Source organism: Delphinapterus leucas, chromosome 1, assembly GCF_059928025.1.
Source record: "Delphinapterus leucas isolate spDelLeu-1000000601 "Yukka" chromosome 1, BTC_Dleu_Yukka2, whole genome shotgun sequence".
NCBI classification, from domain to species: Eukaryota; Metazoa; Chordata; class Mammalia; order Artiodactyla; family Monodontidae; genus Delphinapterus; species Delphinapterus leucas.
The window spans coordinates 80,247,823-80,253,822 of record NC_143129.1 but is presented as its reverse complement, the minus strand read 5'-3'; positions in this window follow the sequence as shown (position 1 = coordinate 80,253,822).

Below are 6,000 nucleotides of genomic sequence, written 5' to 3'. Positions count from 1 at the left end.
TCAACATCATTAATCATTAGAGAAATACAAATCAAAGCTACAATGAGATATCATCTCACAGCAGTCAGAATGGCCATCATCAAAAAATCTACAAACAATAAATGCTGGAGAGGGTGTGGAGAAAAGGGAACACTCTTGTGCTTCTGGTGGGAATGTGAATTGGTTCAGCCACTATGGAGAACAGTATGGAAGTTCCTTAAAAACTACAAATAGAACTACCATATGACCCAGCAATCCCACTACTGGGCATATACCCTGAGAAAACCAAAATTCAAAAAGAGTCATGTACCAAAATGTTCATTGCAGCTCTATTTACAATAGCCCGGAGATGGAAACAACCTAAGTGCCCATGATCAGATGAATGGATAAAGATGATGTGGCACATATATACAATGGAATATTACTCATCCATAAAAAGAAACGAAATTGAGCTATTTGTAATGAGGTGGATAGACCTAGAGTCTGTAATACAGAGTGAAGTAAGTCAGAAAGCAAAAGACATATACCGTATGCTAACACATATATACGGAATATAAGGGAAAATAATGTCATGAAGAACCTAGGGGTAAGACAGGAATAAAGACACAGACCTACTTGAGAATGGACTTGAGGGTATGGGGAGGGGGAAGGGTGAGCTGTGACAGGGCGAGAGAGAGTCATGGACATATATACACTAACAAACGTAGATAGCTAGTGGGAAGCAGCCTCATGGCACAGGGATATCAGCTCGGTGCTTTGTGACCGCCAGGAGAGGTGGGATAGGGAGGGTGTGAGGGAGGGAGACGCAAGAGGGAAGGGATATGGGAACATATGTATATGTATAACTGATTCAGTTTGTTATAAAGCAGAAACTAACACTAACCATTGTAAAGCAATTATACCCCATTAAATATGTTTAAAAAAATGGGATCTAATGAAACTTCAAAGCTTTTGCACAGCAAAGGAAACCATAAACAAGACGAAAAGACAAGCATTAGAATGGGAGAATATATTTGCAAATGAATCAATGGACAAATGATTAATCTCCAAAATATATAAACAGCTCATGCAGCTAAATATTAAAGAAACAAACAACCCAATCCAAAAATGGGCAGAAGAGCTAAATAGACATTTCTCCAAAGAAGACATACAGATGGCCAAGAAGCACATGAAAAGCTGCTCAACATCACTAATTATTAGAGAAATGTAAATCAAAACTACAATGAGGTATCACCTCACGCCAGTTAAAATGGGCATCATCAGAAAATCTATGAGCAACAAATTCTGGAGAGGATGTGGAGAAAAGGGAACCCTCTTGCACTGTTGGTGGGAATGTGAATTGGTTCAGCCACTATGGAGAACAGTATGGAGGTTGCTTAAAAAACTAAAAATATAATTACCATATGATCCAGCAATCCCAATCCTGGGCATATACCCAGAGAAAACCATAATTCAAAAAGATACCTGCACCCCAATATTCATTGCAGCACTATTTACAATAGCCAGGTCATAGAAGCAACCTAACTGCCTATTGACAGACTAAAGGATAAAGAAGTTGTGGTATATATATATATATATATATATATATATATACAATGGAATATTACTCAGGCATAAAAAGGAACAAAATTGAGTCATTTGTTGAGACGTGGATGGACCTAGAGACTGTCATACAGAGGGAAGTAAGTCAGAAAGAGTAAAACAAATATCGTATGTTAACGCATGTATGTGGAACCTAGAAAAATGGTACAGATGAATCGGTTTGCTGGGCAGAAATTGAGACACAGATGTAGAGAACAAACGTATGGACACCAAGGGGGAAAAACGTTGTGGGGTGGGGATTCTGTTGTGCTGAATTGGGTGATTAATATTGATATGTATACACTGATGTGTATAAAATTGATGACTAATAAGAACCTGCAGTATAATGGAAACAAACCATCAAACCAAAAAAGACAACTAATACTAAGCTTTCTTTGGTTTATTTGTATGGATATATGTTAATATAAATGTTTCAGACATTACATGAAATTTCTAAAAATCTTATATGTTCTTCTATAATGTTATAAGTCATAATTCTAGTTATAACTTTAAAATGTATATCTCAGAAATAACTAAATTTCCTTGTCAATTGCATTACCATGAACTTTCATCAAATCTTTAACTGTGGACATTTTTAAGTTTTTTGTCATTTACAGAGAGTTCTGGGTGTACTCTGATGCTTTTGCAAAAATATTCCTATAAAAGGGTTTCATCTTCAAGGAATTCATGGAAAACACACTGATAATTAGAGTTTTCTGGTAACTGACTATACTGCTGAAGTGAATGAATAAGCATTTTCAAAACTCTAAAGCAAAATTGATGAATTCATAAAAGTGCTAACAAAAGATTAAGATGAAAAAAATTAATTACATGGGACTGAGTGAACTGATGAGGATGATTATAATTTTTGTGACATTCTGTTTGAACAACAACAAAAATCCCACAAGGAATCAGAGGCAAAAATTATACAAATCAATTTTCACTGCAAAGTAAAGGACTGTTACAGTGGGGATTACTGGACTGAATGTCAATATTACAACATAGTATGAGTGTGTTTCATGTTTGGTACTTGCAGTCATTGTTGTGATCATCCATTTACAATGCTTGGTGTCAGTTTATTTATCTCTTGTAAAAATAAAGTACAGTGCATGTGTGTGAAAGAAAAGAAAGAAAGAAAGAAATGATTGGAGGACTGAATTATATCAGGTGCCTAATAAGTTTCTGAGGGAATTGAGAACTAAATACACTATGTGCCAAAACAAAAAAGTAAGATTTTCAAGATTCCTTACGACTTACCAGCCCACCTTTCCCCACTTTCCAACTTACCCAAATCAGATATGGTCAGTACAGGTGACTAAAAGGGAATATCTACTCTGAAATGGATACAAGGCCCCCAGAGAATAATGGATAAAGGAAGCTGTCTCAGAGAATAGTATCAGATCCAAAGAGAGCCAAGGAGGGGAAGTAACACAGAGATGCTCAAACATTGTTATTCTGTTGTATGATAGTTATTCTTTCAGGCTTTCCCTCCGGGTTTATTGAGGTATAATTGACAAATTAAATTGTACCAATTTGCAGTGTATAATGTGATGATTTGACATATGTGTATTTTGTGCAGTGATTACCACCATTGGTCAATTAGTATATTAATCACTTCATCATTAACCATGTAATGTGTGTATGTCTCTCTGTTTGTGTGTGTGTGTGTGTGTGTGTGTGATGAGAATGCTTACGGTCTAATTCAGGTACACATCTGAGTGCTATTAGCTAGATCAACATGCTGTACTGTACACTCTGAGGACTCATTCATTGTATGATTGCAGGTTTGTACCCTTGGCTGAACATCTCCACTTTTGCCCTACCCCTCAGACCCTGCTGACCACCATTCTACTCTCTGTTTCTGTGACATCTGTGAGTTTGGAAACACATTCCTAAATAAACAATGGTCTGAAGAAGAAATAACAAATAAATAGAAAATACCTTTAGATGAATGAAAATGAAAAGAAAACATACAGAGCTTTAGAGACAAATGTAATGAAGCACAAAGAGAGCAACGTACAGCTGGACATATCTATTTTACAAAAGATGAAAGTTCTCAAATTAGTAAGCTGATAGACATCTATGCATTTGTGTGGGTTTATGAAAATTGAAAACTCCTAACACTAAATTCAGCAAATTGTAAGCAGCGATTATTTTTGGCCATTTAATAAATGTGCTCATTTTTGAAAAGCTTTATGATTTCCCCATTGTATATTATATGATGTAACTTCATTCGTGTAACAAATTATCATAATATTTTAAAAAATATATAGTAGTCAGTAAAGATATGGCTGAGCTGCAGGGAAAGGTTACGTCCTGGCCTTCTGGCACATGCCTAGCTGATGATTCTTTCACAGTTTTCAAGCGTCTCCTCTTTCTGTTCCTCTCCTCCTCACTCTCCTCATCTTCCTGCTGTCCCAATATAAACCCACATTCCGAAGAAGTGTCCTGATTATTTGGGCAAGACAAGTTACTAGGGCAGTTCTTCCTTCTGACTGGTGGAAGAATTATGAAAGATATGAAAGGACTATTACTAAATGCATGGGCAACATGTCAAAGTACCAAGTTGGACTGTTAAGGGGAAGATAATGGCAGTGAAGGTAATATTGCAGGTTGAGGGTTCTGGATCATGAAGAGGAAGACAGAGAATAAACAGAGAAAGATTTTTTTTCAAATTACTGTCTTCAAATACCTAAAACATTGTTGGAATTAGTGGAGCAATGCAAATATATCAGATGTACCGTAAGTTCACATTTCACCCAGATATCAGATCTTTAGGGCTTTGCTTCTCTCTCCCCTCCCAACGTCGCTCTGAATCATATATATGTGATGCTGTGAGTCTCAAATGTTATCTTATATCTAATTTTGGTTTCAAACAATTGAAACCTGGTATTTACTTATGGAATACAAGAGATTTATTTCCTGATAAAGAAACTTTAAGCACACGACAGCGGTCTAGGGAAGAGTTCATGTCAGGTGAGATGGGATATCCTGATTCCATTAAACATCTGTTCCCACATTCTACAGTATCATAAAACGAGATTTGCAACTCTATTCCTAAACCAGACAGGAGTCTTCACCAGCCATTACCCATCACAAGACTCTTCAGTGCCCAAGGGGACAGCATAGAAAAAACTAGTGTTTGTGTCCAGGATAGAAGGGAGGAACTGTAGAAAAACTGTTAACATCTAAATCACTGAAAAGGAAGAAATAAAATCTTTGGTGGACGTGCTAATGCAATGGTTCCTGAACTTCAGTTATTTGCTAATAACTCATTATATTTGTCGTAATTCCACACCCCATGTGTCATATTACATTAATATGTTTGGCTTTAAATTCACTTCAGAATACCTTTGAAAATTTTTATTTTAATTGGTCATAGGTAATCATGTACATGAAATGACAGATGAAATATTCAAATTATATATTACAACATGTATGTACATATATAAATACAGACATATGTTACACAAAGAGGGACAAGGACACAGAGAGAGTGAGATTAAAATGTCTGGGACACGCACAGCTGAAATTCTTCTGGAAGTCCATCTGACAGGGGAACACTTTTTACCTGAGGGAGTGTCAGCCTTGTTCTATTCAGGCTGTCAGTGGATTGGATGAGAATTTCCCACATTATAGAGGGCAACCGCCTTAACTCAGGCCACTGATTTAAATAATACTCTAATCCAAAATCATCCTTACAGAAACACACAGAATAATGTTTGACCAGAAAACTGGGGACCTGTGCCAGTGAATCTGACCCATAAATTAACCATAAAACCTTCCTTCCAGCACATTGACAAAATGTAGGAATAAAGTAGAGCAGGAAATAGGTTTATTTGACATATGCTCCAACATGACCAAATTGGAAATTGCAAAAAATAGTTCTAAATATAACAAAATTATTATTGTTGATGAAGAATCTGTATATGAATGGCAATGAACTTCAGTGTCTGCATTTTTGATAAAGTGATTTCAACTTTCTCTTGAATATACCCATAGATTTGATGTGAAACCACGTGTTTAAATAATTCATAACTATTAAAAACATACAAAATTATTTGCGTCAATGGCATTTCACAATAGATTGGGTTTCCCAATAAATTCAAAGTGACAGGAAGCCAGAAAATTTGAACAATCCTCTGAGAGTTCTTCGAAAATTGAAGACATCCAAAGAGCATAGTTGGGAGAAATTAGATTGGAGCATGTGTTATGTCACTATTGGGAGGTATGAGCAAAAAGCTTCATTTCTGTTTTATGTCTAGAGTCTGAGCTGTGAGCTCATCTGAGTTATGGTAGGGGATGCTATGTGCCTAGTGGATTCCTTGGGGCAGGAAGTAAAACAGACTTATAAAGGTCACAGGAATCTGACTGCTGGATGTTCTTTATTTGAAGGAGCAAACAGTGAAAGGAGGACTATAGTGGTCAACACTTTACTAC